General features: G+C 48.1%; 1 protein-coding gene and 1 long non-coding RNA gene across 7 annotated transcripts in view; one reads left to right on the top strand and one right to left on the bottom strand.

Moving 5' to 3' along the window:
• The window catches only part of GNB1 (G protein subunit beta 1), a 35484-nt gene extending 32151 nt beyond the window's left edge, over nucleotides 1-3333 (bottom strand). For 2 of the 5 annotated variants that reach the window (XM_027658085.1, XM_027658089.1), the window contains exon 1: nucleotides 2853-3192. The gene's annotated coding sequence lies outside the window, so the exon portion shown is untranslated. Of the gene's footprint in view, nucleotides 1-1840; nucleotides 1863-2131; nucleotides 2319-2852; nucleotides 3193-3257 lie in introns of those variants that run through there. The other 3 variants (XM_027658087.1, XM_027658086.1, XM_027658088.1) reach the window with 3 other exon arrangements.
• A 327-nt stretch (nucleotides 3334-3660) lies between these two features.
• LOC113954126 lies at nucleotides 3661-8394 on the top strand. 2 transcript variants are annotated; one of them, XR_003530109.1, is made up of 4 exons: nucleotides 3661-3830; nucleotides 4514-4609; nucleotides 6077-6115; nucleotides 7331-8394. It is a non-coding gene; the product is annotated as an uncharacterized LOC113954126 (long non-coding RNA). The 2 variants fall into 2 exon arrangements; XR_003530108.1 differs by lacking the exon at nucleotides 7331-8394 and having other exon boundaries at nucleotides 3667-3830; nucleotides 6077-6216.
• Nucleotides 8395-17898: the final 9504 nt, after the last annotated feature.

Genomic DNA, 17898 nt, shown 5'->3' with positions numbered 1-17898 from the left:
CGAACTACAGCTGGGCTACTACAATAAACTAACAAACAACTGATTATACATTAAGTCATAGATAAACAGTACTAAAAAGGTTGATACTACCAAAGGTTTGGAGGTCATTTGAATACGGGAGACATAACAAGCATTTCTTATTTTTCTTGCTGGGAAGTGTATTGTTTTAAGCCTGAGTCCAGTATATCAAACACTAACCAAGCTATTTTATTTAGGCTACCAAAGCTAAGGAGTTTGGCACCAGAGTGAAATACCACAGAAGTTGCAAATCGAAAGCCCTTTTTTCTTAAAAGACACCGAAAAACACACACAAAAAGGCTTTAGAAATTTGCAATGTCATTTTAAAACAGAGCACTTCACAGACACAGAACTGTTTTAATACCCCCTAAACCTTTCTTATTCTTGCCCATTAAAAGGACAGTTACCTGGAGGATGGCAATAATTCTGGGTCAAAAGCAGCCTTAAGAGCCTCCAGCTCTGAATTCTGGAGCAGGTGGGAGACTGTCCTTTGTTACAGAAGGGTACCTGTGTGCAGGGGGGCTCCTCTGATGGTCACCTGGCTCACAGAGACCCAGCCCCAGCCCGGCAGGGCCTTTGGATGCCTGTGCTCCAGGCTTAAAAACTGCTTTTCCAGCAACAGGCTTGACAAAAGCCAGGAGCATTTGGATGGCATTAAGCAGGCACCGCGAGGTAGGAACGAAAATCGTGTCACCCCTTTATCCAGCGAGAGCCTCCGCGAACATTTCAATAAAACTATTTACTCCTCCCACCTAGTTCCTATCTGGAGAAGCTCACAAAAAAATTAAGGGGGAAAAAAAAAAAAAAAAACAAACCAGATTTCTCCCAGCGATCTTCCAAAACGCCCTCCCTAACCCCCCCCTCCCCCAGCCCAGAACAGAAGAAGGCAAAGAGAACGAGAAAGTAAAAAAATCTAAAACACAATTACGAAATAAGATCCAGTCTGGCAAAGCTGTGGTGAGGAGGAGTTGAAAAATGAGAGCTGCCTTGCTGCAAACGCCATCTTGTTGCAGCTACTGGGCCCAGGCACAGAGAGATCCATTCATTCACAGCGAAAAAGAGAAATCAAACACACACCCTCGGCTAATCTGCGGCCACCAAAACAACTACACTATTATCGCCCCTTCCCCTTCTCCTCTCCTGGAGCACGCCAGGGGAAGGAGAGGAACTCCGAGCCATTACATTTAGAACGAAATTTAGGTATTAACGGGTCGCCTTCGTTTCCTCTCACGCATTTCACAGACACACCGACAGCGTTTTGCCTTGACTCACATCCTTGTGTCCAGATCAGCTTTTAAAATACGGGATAAAACTCTCACGACTGGGTGTGGATATTCTACAGCAGCAAAATGTGCGATTTTTCAGTCTTAAATCACCTCCCCAAGTTGAGGCAACTATTCTCAAAAGCTGTTTCAATAATCACTTAAGCCTTACATTTACAGCCCTTTCCTCCTATTTCCTCCTGTGGAGACAATACATAATAACGTGGCAGTCGGCATCCTAGAGAGGATGCCTGCCTTAAAACAACGAGTCCCGACCATGACTTTGTTAGAGAATAATGAAATATGGCATTCGTTAAAATTTCAGTTCGTCTTCAGCAATGATAAATCGACATCTTACAACCTCTACATCATTCTGATTTTTCTCCCGGACAGGGTTTTTTTGTTAATAAAACGCCCTGTCTCTCTCGCATTTACATGCAAGGTTTTACACATCTTCCTTCCCTACAAAGCTGTAGGATCAAAAAACCCACACGGTTCCCTGCCCCTTGCGCGGATTAAAAAAAAAAAATAAAAAAAAAATTAACGCCGAAAATCCTTACAACAAAAAGCAGGGAACCGAAACGATATTTTAAACAGCATTTTCCGAGGAGGAAACTCCATCTTCCTATTGTAGCAAACACCCTCCATGATCTTCGTTACCGCTGCTACGGGCACACAGAAATATGCAGCGCCGTAATACACGGGGGGGGGGGGGGGAACAACAAATATGCGGTCTAAATCCATCCTGGGTTGTGATTTTAGCGAGAACAAACCCTTCCCCACCCCTCCCTCGCCCAGCACACCCCATCTGCGAGCCCTGGGCTGGCTCGGGGTGCCGGGAGCAGCCTTACCCTGTTTGTCTCACCCCCGGCTCCTCTTAATCAGTTTTCCACCATTACAGCAGCCACACCATTGCTTCTTCTGCTTTTTTTTTTCTTTTTTCTTTTTTTTGTTTTTAACCCCCCCCCCTTCCTCCTTGAATCTCTCTCCAAATATTCCCTCTGCCGCCTGGATCGCTCGGGAAACTCGCCTTTTGTGCCTTTATAAGAAAAGACCCCCCCACACACACACTCCTCCCCTCCCCAAAACCGTCTGGCGGGGACCACCACCACGGCGTAATTACAATTAAAAATGGAACCCCGCAAGATCCGAGGTCTCCTCCCTTTTCGCCTGGGAGCCTTCGGGAGGCGAATCAGTCCCACCCCCACCTTTTTTTTTTTTTTTTTTTTTTTTTTTTCCTCCCCCTCCTCCTCCAGCTACAAACACACTTCTTTTTTAGGGGAGGCTGGAGCCCCGGGGAGGGGGGGGCGACTCCCAGCCCCGCCACGGGCGGGGGGCTCGGAGGGAGAAGGCGGCCCCAGGGCCCCCTCCCCGGTGCGGCGGGAGGGGAAAAGGAGAGGGAGAAAGGAGAAGTGCGGCAGGAGAAGGAGGAAGCGCGGGGGAGGGGAAGGCGCGGGGCTGAGGGGGAGCCGAGCGAAGATGGCCCCGGGGTGGGGCCGGCCGGGGCTCGGCGGGCGGGAGGCGCCGCTCCGAGGGGACCCCCGCCCTCCTTCCCCTCACACACACGGTTACCTGCCCTGCCGGCCGCTGCTCATGAACCGGGCCGGTCCGTCCGCCGCCCGCGGTCCTGCCCGCGTCCCGCCGGCCTGGGGAAGGGAAGGGAAGGGGGGGCGGAGGAGGAGGCGGCGGAGGAGGAGCGGGGGGAGCCGCCCGCGCTGCGCCCGGCGGGTCCCGGGGAAGGCGGCAGAGCCGGGCGGGAAGGAGGGATCCGCGGCAAGGAAGGGGGGTGTCGCTGGGGCTCGGCTCCTCCTCAGCCCGCTCAGCTCCCCGCAGCCATCGGGCAGCGGCAGCCTGGGCGCGGCGAACCTCCCTCCTCCTCCTCCTCCCTCCGCCCCGCCCGTGCTGCCCGCCCGGGAAACCCCGGCTCGGCTCCCGCCCCGCCCCGGCCCCGCCGCCCCTCTCGCCGAAGCCTCTCACCGGAGGCTCCGCCGGCCCCGCGCAGCCCCCGGCGCGTTCCCTCCAGCCGAAGCCTCTCACCGGAGGCTCCGCCGCCTCCACCGGGCACCCGCCCAGCGCGGCCGGGGCGGGCGGGCGGTGTGCGCGCTCCCGTGCGCCTCGCGGGGTGCGGGTGTGTGTGTGGTGTGTGTGTGTGGTGTGTGTGTGTGGTGTGTGTGTGTGTGCGCGCTCCCGGCCGGGCAACGCCCTTCGGCCCCTCGGGCGGGGCGGCGGCCGCACGCGCGCGCGCGCGCTCTCGCTCTCCCTCGCGCTCCCGCTTCCCGCCCTGCGCGCGCGCTCCCGCCCCCTCAGCGCGAACAAAGGGCGCGGGCGGGCGGAGCGAGGAGGGTTCGCGGCCGCCCCGCCGGCCCTGCAGGCCGGGAAGGGGAAAAAAAAAAAAAAAAAAAAAGGGGGCGGGGGGGGGGGAAAAAAAAAAAAAAAAAAAAAAAAAAAAAAAAGGCAGGGAACAGCCCCGCGGATGGTGGTGCGGGAGCGGAGGGGCTGGCACGGAGCGCAGGGCGGGCAGAGACACGGGGCCCCCTCAGCGTGTGGAACGTGAGGGCTCGGGGCTGCCCGGGGTTCCCACAAGGGTGGGAAGGGAGGGCCACAGGCCTTCAAATGCTGCTCGCAGAGGGCTGGAAAGCAATAAATACCTTGGTATCCCATCCTGTGAGGGGAGGCTGTGGGAGTCGGGCCTGGTTAGTCCACAGAAGAGAAGGCTGAGAGGGGATCTGAGCAATCCATACAAATATCTCCAAGGCAGATGGTACCAGACTCTGTTCAGTGGTGCCCAAGGGCAGGATGAGGAGCAATGGCCATAAACTAAAACACAAGTTCCACCTCAGCACGAGGCAGAACTTCTTTCCATGGAGGTGGCCCCTTCTGGAGACATCCCAACCCCCCTGGATGTGTCCCTGTGTCCCCTGCTCCAGCTGACCCTGCCTGGGCAGAGGGGTTGGACTGGAGGATCTCCAAAGGTCCCTTCCAACCCCAGCTATTCCACAATTCTGTGATCTTTCCCTCAGGAACTCGACGAGCGGCAATTCCGTAGCTTAGAACTTCTCTTTTCCCAGTGTTGGCAATAAAGGTGCTCACACAACCAAAGCTTCCAGAGCCTTCTTTTCATATTCTCCTCACAACCTCCATCACTGGTCTGGAAGGGTTTGCACGGAAGAGAAAGTAGAAAAAATTAATTAACGTTAAAAAAAAAAAAAAAAAATGTAATTTCTGTCTTATAGACTGGGCCTCACGTAAACCAGGCAGGAGAGATGTTTCCAAGATGGGATCATTTCACACCACAACTCATGTACTGAAACCCTAATTAACATTGAAAAGTAAGTATTCATACAGTATTGCATCCCTTTTCCTCCTCCAACAGGGTAAATCTGGGGTTTTTTTCCCCCCTTATTTGTTTATACCTTGTTAAAGAGTTGACATTACCTGGCTGCTTTTCCTGCAAACTCTCCCCCTAGAAGATTCTTGCTTCTTCAGAATTTAAACCAAACTGTTCCTTGCTGTCGTGCTTTCTGAAGGGAGGTGTGGTTACCTGTAATTAGTAAGGGAAAGAGCAGGTTTGCCAATTAAACTGCAGGAAAGTGGGTTGGCTATTATTCAGGTTGTCTGTTATGAAAAACTATTAGATCCTGGTGTGGTTAAACCTTGGTTTTGCAATAATCAAATGTTTGTTTTTAAGTAACATTTATGATGCACCAAAGCTTTAATTTGTCACCCTGAGATTTACAAATAGCAAAACAAGAAGTTTCCTGACATTAGGATAAATTATTCTTGAATTATTGTCCCAAATTGCTTGTATTCCATCAGTAACCATGGGGAAATAATTTCTCTTCCACCCCTGAAAGAAATACATGTACATGTGCATTGTGGACAGGAATTATCCCACTAAAATCTGTGGAACCACATGTATGCAGATGGGAATGTCAGTGTTCTTGAGGCCAGGGATTCATCCAGCACTCCCATCTGGAAAACACTGATTAAATCTCAGTGCTTAAGAACCACCACAAGTTAATTAGATATTTGCAAAGTTTTCTAGAGATTTTAAAAGCAGTTACACACAACATTTAAGTCATAAAATCTCAGGGAGATTTATAGGAGGCAAGTTGCATGATTTTTTTTTTTATTTTTTTTTTTAAGTTAGAGATTGCTTTTAGACTCAGCAGAGATTGAAATACCCTCTTGGGAATACACCACAATTTGTGAGGAAAAGAATGACCACTTGCTACATCAGGGAAAAAAAATTACAAACACAAATGATTAAAAAAAAAAGGAAGAGAGGAAGAGAAAAATCCCTGTTTTGTAAAGGAAAATTCATGTGTCTTATCAGATTTTGTGGAAAATCTTTACCTGATGCTGGATCATACTGAAAAAAAATCTGTGTAGTGAACAAAAATAACATTCTGAGGTTCATAACAAAGAGAAAATCACATTTTGTTACTTCTAGAAAGTGATGGCATTGAGATTTTGTTACTGGACTAGAAGAATTGTTGTGTGAATTAATTATGTAATGAATTATGTCATTATAAAGTACACCATTAAAAACTAATGCATGCTTTTTTCTCACTGCACATTCCTTATCATACAAATACTTACTGCTTTTCTTCCTTATATTTCCCTTACGTGCTTTTAGTAGTTGGACAATTGTAGTACCCAAATATAGGGATTTTTTTTTTTAAATAAACCACCCATTCAGACCTTACCCTCTCCTAGGAATCTCTCATTTTCTTGCATCCCAATTTTTGTGCATTCTCTGTTTTCTGAGAGCTGACAGGTGTTTCTGCCCACAGGTCTGTGCTGTGCCATGCCCTCAAATCCATGGAATTTGGGTAAGGAAACCCAACTATCCCAAGTGTTTCTCCCACAGGTACACAGAGCTAATGCTCCCACCACACCTCTCCTTTTGTAAAAATACAACTGTTGCAACAGTTCCTGTTTCTGATGCAGTGACTCAGTTCTATCTTGTTCTCCAGTGAAAATTTGGATTGATACACAGTTATCCTGCTATTATGGAGCGGGATTATGAGGGCTGGAAGTGGTTGTTTGCAGAGGGGAGGGTTGTTCCACGTGGGCTGGGTGGGGCTTGCTTTGCAAATCTCACTGGACAAATCAGTTTGGCTGCATTTTAAAATCTGTCAGAAGAGTCTCACAGTGCAGTGGTTTGTTCTGATGCCCTCACACGGCCCTGTGCTGTGCATTATCTTCATTTTTTTTTAATTTCTTTTACATTTTTAACCTCCCTTTTCTTGCATGTGCACACAGGTCCATAAACTGCCCTGGTTTGTAGTTCAGCAGGTCACCAGAAATAAATGGACCTATTCACTGTATGACTTGCTCTGCTTCTGCATACTACAAAAATATTGTTTGTAATTAAAATTCTAGCTGAAAAGGTCTGCTAAAACCTGAAGATCTAGTATAGACAACTAACTGACAAACCCAAATATTCTGGTTTTTTTGGTTGGGCCATTTGGTAGCTGGTGTAGCCGAAGCAAATCAAAACACCTGAAATAAATGTAACTCGCAGAATTTCACCAAATGGTGACATTTCTCAAACCTGGGGCTTCCACACAGGCCAGGACTGGGTCAGCTCACACAAAAATAGCAGTTTTTCTCCTGAAGCCTGGGTGAGATGTAAAGAAGCTCTGTGAGCAGGTTGCTCCATAGTCCTCAGTTGCAAAATTTCTTGCCCCTTTTTCTCAACCAGCTGCTGTTATTAACCCCTTTGTGGGGAGCATCCTGAGTGAGGTGAATCTTTAGGCAGTCCCACTTCATAAATTGGTTTTTTGCATGCAAACAGCATTGTTGCCATAAAAAATTTACACATTGTTGTTGTATTGCAATGTATTGCATGGTTCTTATGGTGACTCAAGATGCTCCTGATCCCTGAAGGACTGTCACCATTAGGGTGTAAATTATGCTCTGTAAAAAAAAGGTGAAAGATCAGCACTTCTCAAAATTGCATAGCTCCTCAGGTGGATTAAGAATACTGCTGAAGTAATAAATAATTATGTTTTCCCTCTTTCTTTCTCTATTTCTGACTTCAGGTAAGTGTTTCTAATAGACTTACTCAAAATAATAATTCCAAGGACCAGCTCATACCCCAGAATCACACCAGCACTGTCTCCCCTTCCATAATAATTTGCCTGCCCGTGTCTCCTTTGATTGCTGTGGTGTGCATTCTGTTAAACCTGGGGAGGTCCACAGAGACATTTCTGTGTGTTTGATCCAGTTTGCAGTTCTCCATTTGGTCCCAAAATCAATGCAGAGCCCTCCTTTCTCCCGACTTCCCACCCAAATTAAACGAAGCTTTTACAATGTTTAAATTTCAGCTTCCTTCCCGAGTCTGTTCAGAACTCTTTTTTTCTTAACTATGGTTTTATTTTTCAAACCCTGGTTCAGAACTGTTCCAACCTGCTGTTATTTGCCAGTTCTTTAACAGCTGACTGACAACCATGGCTGCTCCTTCCCGAGGAAGGACCCAGGTAGCAGAATATCAAGATGGTTCATTAAAGGAAATAAATCAGTAAAAGCACACTGAACAGAAATGCTCAGGGAGGGCAGGCAGAGCAAAAAGTAGGAGTAGCTCAGTCTCCTTAGTTACATTCTGCATTCTCACAGTTTCTTTCGGTTTCCCTGTTATTATGGAACAAAAGAGTTATTTTAAACGACTTCTGAGAACATCACATAAAATTAGCAAAACTGTTGGAGTCTGAGGAGAATATAATTGACAGTGTTTTAAGGTGAGGGGAACTGCTTCTGAGAGGCTGCATGTAATTCAGGACACAAAGGCAGCAAAGTCCATACACCTGAGTTCCCAACTAATGATCATCAGGGAGATGATCCTGAACTTCTTACTTGTGGTGAGGATTGGGATGGTTGATCTCAAGTGGGTTCAAGGACAGTTGGCTCAGAATTGCTGAGAGACTTTGCAAGTCCCTCCATGGGAACTGAGGGACAACGATGTGAAATTATTGAGCCACTAACCCTGGGCAGCTGGTGGAAAGAAGGGAGATGAAACGCTGGGGTTGGTGGAACCTGGATCCAGTGTTCCTTGCAGTCAGCACCAGAATTTTACACTGTGCTAAATTCCTACAGCGTGGTACAAATATGCAGGTTTGTGATCAATATGAATATTTGTTCAACAAAATGCAGAACTCTGCTGGGAGCCAGCTCTGTTCTGATCCTTTAGTTGTTCTTCATCTTCTAACCTTGAAACATATACAGGTGTCTTACGGTTGGTCCAAGCCTGTTTGTACACTTCCCAGCCACCAATTCTCCTTTTTCCCCCCCTTTTCTTCATGCAAACCCACATTGGGAGAGCCAGAAGATTTGGGGTTTGGGTGGGTTTTTTCCCCCTACAATCACAATTGTATCAGAGCTCTCCTCCCTGTGCTGGTTCTTCTAGTGCTCAGGTGTGTGTTACAGGTTTACATTTGGTGCTGTACCATTAAATTTGCAAGCTGTAGCTTGGCTTTTAAAAGTGCTCCTGGGAAATAATATGATAGCAACAATAACATTATAATAATCCTAGAAATCAGGTTCTACAGTTCTGCAGACACACACACATGCACCCAGCCAGCTGCACACATGTAGGTCACCCTTTAAGTCATCTGGTGAGGAACAGTTGCATGGATGCTGATTAAGCAGTTGGAGTGAAAGCCTAAAGCCTGATATTTCCCCATTTAAAGGGACTTTCCTCAAGGGGTTAATTGTCTTATTGAGCAACTAACAGAAAAACAACTGGCACCCAGGAGATGCTGAGTTTAAAATCCACCCTGAGAATTCAGCCTGGCTCCTGAACTTTCTGTGGTGCCAAGCTCACCAGAGCAGTGGTGAAGGTGAAACCTTCAGACACAGAAAGGATTTGCTTACCTAGCTACGTGTCAGATTCCCAGAGAACATTCTTCCATCCCTGCCAGCAGCTTTGGAAAGCAGGTGCGTGTCCTGGGGAAGCTGCTCCCAAACACTGGAATTACTCTCAGGAGCACTGCTCTCTGAGAGCCTTACCTGCAGCTGAGGGAGAGAATCCAGGCAACAAAAACTGCATTCATGAAGCAAAAATATTTAGGGTTGGGGGACTTGTACCACAGTCCCTGGAGAATCTCTGTTTAGTCAAACAAAGCCTAATTGCAGTAAAGAAAAGGGATGAGGGGTCCTTAGAAAGTTCAATAGTTATTAATTTAATTGCAATAGCTAGTAATGTAAGATTCAGTAATAGTTACATCCTGTACTCCAAGAGGAAGTATTTATTTGGGAAAATGTGCTGGGACTGAGCAAAATACAGTTCAGAATGAAAGAACTTGCAGCCAAGCTCGACACTCCTGGGGAAGTTCATGTCCCTTGAGCAAGGGGAGGGTGGGTCGTTCTGAGTTACAAAAAGAGAACTTTCATGGGACCTCTGGGATTCTGGCACAGCAAATATCCCAAATCCCGGACACTTGTCAGCAAAGATCCTGATTCTGCAAACCCCTTTCTTGTGAGCACCTGCTGGAAAGAACGTGCTTATTGAATTCATGTTTCCAAAAGAGGACGAGAAAAGTTGGAATCCTTCTTGGGTATTTTCCAAGATGTGGAAATATCTGTGTGTGTTTCAGCCAGTGGGAAGTTTCTTGGGAAAAATTAATGTATTAGTAATTAAACAACATGAAAAACTGAGTTTTTATACAAAGACAATTAGATGTGCTGGAAAAAATTAAGCCCTTCTACATGTATATTTATGCTTAGTCGAGCCAAAACATTCATTGGAGAAATAATTTTGATGGGAAATATTTTGATAAACCTTAAAACACAAACAGGTTTGGACTAAGAAGTTCAAAAGGGTCAAGGGATACATTAAAAAATAGTCAAAGTAACATAAGCCACCCCCTTTCCCCAATGGTGTCACCATGAACAAGCACAAAACCTGGGGACAATTTTGAATAAGTGAACTTACAGCAGTATTTTGAACAGCTTAGGTTACTGGATAGTGCTTCAGAGAATAGATTTGTTTCCTCTGAATTTAATATTTTGAAACAGTAATTGAATGGTTTCATTTCTCCACATTCCTACCTTTTATTTAATATTTTTTTTCCCCTATGGATTGAGGGCTGCTGTCATAAGGTACCTACAGATAATTTGGTTTGCAAAAGGATTTAAAAAGAACACCTTAAAGAAAAAAAACAACCTTGAAAAACAGGTCATATCAGTACCACCTTACAGTACTAGAAATATAATACACAAATGTGCTTCTCACCGTTTAAAACGTGAGCTTCTGTTTAAGGTTTCATTTATTTTTATGATCAGATGAGTCCATTTCAATTCTTGCATCTCCCCATAGCTCCATGTCGGGGTTTAAATCCTCGTAACAAATGCAATAGGAATAGAGATGAATGACATTTTCAGTACTTTTAATAAAACCTCTTTCCACTGCCAAAATTAATGTCGGGGTGGAAGCTAAAAGCACTCTGTGGTTTACCAATATGCCCCAGTCAGCAGAACTGCATCCAGATACAGCATCCCCCTTTGGCACTGGTAATTGATGCTGCTCCTATTTATTATTTATTAATCTCCTGCTCACTGCAGCTCAGTGACCCTCCTGGTTCCTGCTCTCTGGGGTGAATAATGTGGGTGTTCAGCCCTCCCTGCTGCCCCAGGCCAGCCCTTGCACTGGGCACTGAGGTGACTGCCCTGGCTGTGCCTCCAGGTCGGTTTTTCCAGCCTGGTGGGAGGCTGGGCGCTGGGAACACGTGTCTCCCGGGATCCAAGGGCACGCTCTGCCCTGGCTGGAGAGGCAGGGGAGGTTATTTCCAGTAATGGCTTTGCTGAGCCTGTGCTGCAGCTGAACCCGGCTCTGGGCACTTGTGAGATCTTGGGAACAGAAACACTCCATCCAGGGGTCTGACAGGGCTGTAGCTCCCTGCCTGTCCTCTTCCCAGCCCAGAATAGCCCGTGTTGTGGCTCGGGGGAAGGATGAGCTGTGCAGGCTCCCCCTCACGCTGCTGCTCCAGCTGTGCTGGGGACAGGGACAGGAGCAGGGGCTGCCTCTGCTCTTTTCCCCCAGTATGGCACATTCTGTTCAGGAGATGGGCTGGTGATGGAATAAACTCTGCTTGGAGGAGCTTAGTCACACACACTCTGCCAGTACAGCACGCTGGGTTTGAGCAGGAGGGAATTTTTGTAGGGAACATGTACACCGTGCACTGGAGCTCTGGTAGCACAGCCACACATCCCAGAGACAGCTCCACAGGCAGATTCCAGAACTGGAAGCATCGAGAGCTGCACCAGTGCCTTGCCAGCTCAGTTCAGCTCTAGTGAGGGCTTCACTCTGTGGAGATACTGCTGCTGAGATCCCCCTGAGGGCTTTGCACAGGCACAGACACACAGATCAGGGCCTGTTTCTGCACACTGAGGTTTCTAACACACTCAGGCATCACCATTCTCCCAAACTTAACACCAGCCTCCAGCTACAGTGCCATTCACAGATTTCCTGCCTGTTTTGGTTTGAGGCTCAAGCTGACCCCGAGATGAGCTCAGTTGGTTCAGACTCACGGGTTCAGTCCCCTGTATGAGCCATTCACTTCACCTGGACTCAGGGATCCTTGTGGGTCCCTTCCAACTCAGAATGTTCTGGGATTCTGTGACAACTGGACTGCCTGGCCCTCGGCCTGGTGTGTAGCAAGCTGTTTTTAAAGGACACCAAAGCCTAGATAAAAATCTAAGAAGTGAAATTAGCCCTTTAAAATTAGTGATATCTTAGGCATTGACATGATCCATACCTGGCTTTCCATAGTTTTTCTTGCATTTGTGACGAATTTACATTATGGGCAAATTCCCCACTGCCACGGAGAACAGCTTTACCCAATTCACTGTGGAAATGGGATGGATGTCACCAAGAGTCACCTGTACCCACGGTGATCATGTGTGATTATGGACTGGGGGCAGCTTTGGGTGCAGTTCCAAACCACAGCTCAGCAGCTGAGGAAGTTTTGGGGCACTAAGAACCCCTGGTCTGTGCTGCCCCCCTGGGACTCTCCAGCTGAAGGTGTTGGCTCCAAACTCCAGCTGCTCTGCAGCCTCAAGAGCTCTCACTCTCCCCGTGGAGGCTCCAGTGTGTTCCCTGCTGCTCTGCATGTAAGGAGGTGGAGGAAGGAAATCTGGAGAGGAAGCTGAACTTCCTGTGCCAGAGATTTTAGGCTGGAACCTTCCCTGAGTTCAAGACAATGCAGCAACAGCTTTGGATGTGAATCACTGGAACTCAGACGTGCAAGATTTGAAGGCAGAGCCTTCTGCATCCACACCTGTAATTAGGGATTCATGGGCTGCTCTGAAGCCCAGGAACCACCTGACTGATTTTTGGACCTGGCCGTTGCCTCTTCCACCCCCCACCCTGTCTCCTGTCTGCTCAGAAACTCCTCCTTTTTTAGTTTCATTTCTCTGAATGTTGTTTCAGACTCAAAGTAGCCAGTTGGGGTGTGAGGATTAGTCACGGGGCCGTGGGTGAGTGACCCCACAAACCGAGGTGCAAAGAGAAGAGGCTCCCAGTGGCCACCTGGAAGGACAAGGTGTGAGCACAGAAACAGGAGAGAGGTCAGAAGGGCTGTGTAACAGAGCCATCAGCTGATTAGACACATGTACACACTTGCAGTATTATGTTTTATAATTATAAATGGATGAAGAAGTCACCAAACTAATCCCACAGATGCTCAAGTTATCTTGGTTTTTTTCTGTTCTCTAATTCTGTTGGCACGTGTTGCCAGCATCTTGCACGTCAATTAAAGATTAAAGCTTGGAGATTGTGGGGCATAGGTTTTGTACCTAAAATAGCAGGATATGTTAGGAAATCAAGAGGTAGGAATCAATCAGAAACTTCGATTCTTCTTCATTATTATTCCAGCACAGCACTGGGTTTACAGTATCACTGGCTACAGTTCACACAAGAAAACAAGGGCAAGTATTTTTCATCAGTGACCATTTTGATTGAAACCCGTGGGAGCGAGGCCATGCTCTGATTAAATACGGTTTTCTTGTTGGTGACAATAAAACTAGAGAAAGGAAGGGAAATAGGTCTTCCTTTTCTGTCCTGGAAGAGCATTATTCCTTACCTTCTTTTTTTTAAATCCAGGCAATTTCCTGTGCTTCTAAAGCACAATGTCCCACAGGAGGGGGATTTACAGAGCACCTTCCACCCCAAAGCACCGGGCAAAGCAGGAGGAAGGTTGCATTTATTTTCCCTGCTTCCCAGCAGCTGCTCCATTTGTGATCACACAGTTCCTGTGGGTGCATCTCCCCTGTCTCCTCTGCTCTCTCTGATTTCATCTTGCCGGTTTTCTCCCCTCTGGGACACAGCTGAGCAGCACCCAGAGGTGGCTGCTGGAATGGCTCGTGGCCAGCTCTGGCTGTGGGAGATGATGCAAGGTCAGGGCGAGCAGTGCAGTAACCCACAGCCCCAGGGGACAGGCACAGGGACCCAGCTCTGCTCCCTGCAGGGCTTTCCTCTGGGCCCACATTCCGTGGGTGAAATTAAGAGGAAATTCCTGAACGATTGAGACAAGTTGGAGAAAAGATGTGGTTAAATATTCTGATGGTTAAGGGGTTGAAGCATCTGATGTACGAGGAGAGGATGAGCAAGCTGGGGGTCCTCAACCTCAAGATGAGGTGGTTCAAGAGGGATCTATCAACCAACTGCCAGGGTGAGGAGCAGTGGGAACAACCTAAAATACAGGAAATCCCGTTCAGAAGGCTCCTTTCACTCTAAGGGTGGTCAGAAGTAGAACAGGTTGGGGCAGTGAGATCCGAATCCTTGGGGAATTCAGAGCTGGAGCAGGAGGGCTCTGCTGAGCAAGGGGGCTGGGTTAGAGGATGGCCAAAGGTCCCTTCCAACCCCTGTGATCCCACAAGTGTTTGCCAGTGGAAACTAGAGGCAGAGACATTGAAATTGGTGCAGATCTGGATGCCCAGGATATCGGTGGCAGGGCTGGAGTCTGTCACACTCCAGGATGTTTCTTGATTGAAAGAGAGCCCTACTCATTATTACAGATTTTTTCCCTGATTATTACAGTGGAAAATAACAGAATATGTATCCCAGATGGCCCAAACGAGTACTTTACAGCAGGTACAGGGCCTTTTATCAAGGTGAAAAAGCCTTTAAGTGAAATAAGTGTGGAACAAGCCGACCTTCCCACGGCCACTCCGGCTCACTGCCCCCATCTGCTGGGAACAGCCAGAGGGAAACCTTCCCCAAATACACCCGGCGTGTTTGTTTTCGTGGCCGTCTGGTTCCCTGGCTCCTCGCAGCCCTCTTGCCTTCCAGCCCAGCCGGAGTGACCTGGTGTGGGGGCAGAACAGCCCCCCTTCTACCTCCTGCCCTGGGGGTGTCTGACAGCTCCCTCCCAACAGGAGCTGCTGGGTTAAAAGGACACAGCTCAGGGGGGAAAGGACGTTTCTTGCCCCATGGAGCTGAACAAAGCTTCCTGCTCCTCTCCCCTCAGCGAGGAGTGTTGTGGTGATGTCTGGATTAGGCACCTGAAGTCCAGGGGCTCTTTCTAAATCTCACACTCAGCCCGGGTTTCTTCCCTGGATTTCCCCCCTTAAGAGGGGGAGGGAACGGGGAGGTTTTTTTTCCCTGCACTTCATGTCCCACACAAAGTTCATCATGCTCTGACTGTACCTGTAGTTCATTATGACAGCCCTGCCCACGCTCCAAGTATTCATCCTCAAAATTCCCTGCAGGAGAAGGCAGTGCCACAGTCCCTGTTTCCAGACCAGTGGCACACTGGGGGTCCCAGGGTCCCTTCCTTCCTTGTGGGTGGAGGGAAGGAGGTTCTGCCATAAACTGGAAAGGGAAAAAGCAATGCACACATGGGAACTCAACATCAGGCCCTTCTTTTTTTTTTGCCTCCTTTCTGAGCTACTTGGGAAAGCACAGTAAAAACTGAGTAAAAAAAAAAAAGTCAAACTCCATAATGCAGATTCAGGAATTTCTACTTTCGAAACAGAAATGGATTTTTTCCTCTCTCCAAGTGCCCAAGGTGTTATTCTAAAAAAGAAACAAAAAAACCACAACAACCAAAACCCTTTTAAAGTCTGTGTTCTTTTCTACAGGCCCTTCTTTCCTCTCAGGAAGATAAAAAGAACTCTGGCATTTTGTATTCTAAATTTTGACTGACCAGAACAAAATGTTTTCCCGGCAACGTGGTCTTGCACCTCAGCCTTTTTTGTTCATTGACCTTAGGATGCAGAATTTCATAAAACATTTATTGTCTTCTCCAGTTTTTAGAGCACAATTCCCCTGTGATACCTTGTTTTCATCGTCTGCTCTGAGTAGGATTCCAAGGCTTCTCTCACAGTTTGAATTTTAATTGTGGGTGAAGGGAAGAACCTCTGCTATTTGCAGCAAAATTAGTCAGTGCCCTCCCTAAGCAAAAAGGGCTCCAACAGGTAAAGATGGTTAGAATGAGAGCCAGGAGACAGCCAAGAACCTGCAAAGTGATTCGGGGAGAGGTGTTTTGTCCCCAAGTGAGCAGGTTTTGCCCGTGTGTCCCAGTGTCCCACCCTCAGCACTGGCACAGCTGAGGGATCCTTTTCCCTCAAAAAACTGCAGCTGGTAAAGATGAAATGCAGCTCAAAACCAACCCAACCAAACCCTCCTCTGAGCTATTTGAGGACAGCCAGACAAAGAAATGGGTTTTCTCTGACTTTCCCTGTGCCCAGACCCTGCTGATGCCTCGCTCTGGATGCTGCAGGTTTACCACTTAATGCTCTCCAAAGATCATAATGCATCAATTAGAAAAGCCATTGCAGAGGTACCACTTTCCTTGGATGGTTAACGAGCTTGGCCATAAAGGGATTTGCAACCCGAATTTCATGACAGAGCCAAGGTATAATTTGCTCTGGGCTATAAAGCCCATGAATTATTGAGGCAATTTACTTCCACGTCTGCGTTTCCTTTCAGAGCACAAGTGCTCGTGCTGGGAGCGTGTGTGTGAGAGGAGAGGCAGGGCTGGAGGCTCCAACCCCTCCAGCAGCCCAGCTCCCCAGCACAGGCCCTGTCACACAGCCAGCAAAGGACAACAGAAAGCAACTGGCAAAATGATCATTTTGGGCACACGAGAGGAGAAAAACTGCACGTGAACAGTGCCAGACTGAGGAGCAAACATAAACCACGATGGAAAATGCACTTTGGGTACTGACAGAGAGGGGCTTTTCCCTTCGAGGTGGCACGAAGCTGGTGTGGATACGGTGAGGCCTGAAGAGATCCAGGGATGGAGAAAACTAGCAGCCTGACAAATCAGAACTCTGAGACCCTCCACCCAGCTGAGCCTATAACCTGCTGAGGGACCAACCTCCCACTTGGTGTTCTTTTTAAACCTGCTTCCTTATGGAAGTGAGGCTTTGGAATCAGTCAAATCCGTGTCCTGCCTCCCCTCCTTCCCCTCTGCACACCCAGCTACAGGCATGAACAACAAGGAACTCTCTCTGACTTATCCAATTAAACAGAAACAGCCCAGGTGATCACTTTTCCATCCTAATTCCTGCTCTTTAGCCTTATGTAAGGCAGCTGGGAGCAACATTTTCCAGCTGTGTAGACGAGGATTCAGGAGAGCAGCCTTTCCATCCTCTGTTCTGACATCAGTTCCTTCAGGGGTCCTCTGCTCTCGCTGTTCCCCCATGGGACAGTGGTTCTAACTGATGGACTGGGTTTCCTACACAAAAATAAACCACTCTCAGGGTGGGAAGAGTTCTGTGTTTGCTGCAGGGATTCAAAGGGAATTTGTAAATCCCCTCCTCGTGATCTTTCTGTCTGGAGGGAGGTGACTTCTGCAGTGCTTTGGGCTGAGGGAACCTGTGAAGGTGTAAATAATGACCATGGTGGGGGGATCTGCCCCCAAGGCTGTGATCCCACCCTGTGAGGGGTCAGATGGCTGAGATAAAGGGCTGAGCCATCACTGCTGAAAACACTGAGCAGCAAACCCAGCTGCTTGTGGTGTGCAGAGCAAGGCTGTGTCCCCGCGGGCTGAGGGGGGCAGGAGTGATGTGAACGAAGCTCCTCTTTGGGGTAATGAACCACGTTATAAAGCAAGAGCCTGGGCAAGACACAAGGCTGTTCCTTAGGTGGAGAGAAAACCCCAGATTATGCCCTCATTCCTGGGAAGTCAGGGGCATTTGGGGTTTGGTTGGGGTTTTGCATCCCCCCAAAGCAAAGGGACAGTTTGGCAGCGCTGGGTCAGGCGCTGCCCGCACCCCAAAGCAGGAGCGCTGTGCAGGGGAGGGCAGGGATGTCAAACCGTGGGGTTATTCCCATCCTCCCGCAGCAGGATCATCCCTTCCCGAGCCGCTGCTCCCACCGAGCAGGGAGGGACTGCCCTCTTGTGTCAGTCACTGCGGCTCCCTCTGCCTGCTTTCACGTTCCGTTTGTGGGTGAGCTCAGCCATTTCCCTCCAACAGATACTCCTGCTCTGGAAAGGCAGAGGCTTTGTTCCTGAGTACTATCCTGGTGGAAAAGTTCCACAAATAGAAACACATCTGCCGTATTTGTGCCCTGCAGACACCCAGGGCTGGGCATGACAGAGACACCCAGACAGTTACCCTGGGTCATGCCCAGTCTCCATCTTGACACAGGAAAAGAAGACAGGAG

This window comes from Corapipo altera, unplaced genomic scaffold (genome assembly GCF_003945725.1).
Source record: "Corapipo altera isolate COAL_440 unplaced genomic scaffold, ASM394572v1 301, whole genome shotgun sequence".
In the NCBI taxonomy this organism is placed as follows: Eukaryota; Metazoa; Chordata; class Aves; order Passeriformes; family Pipridae; genus Corapipo; species Corapipo altera.
This window is presented reverse-complemented; position numbering and strand designations above follow the sequence as displayed.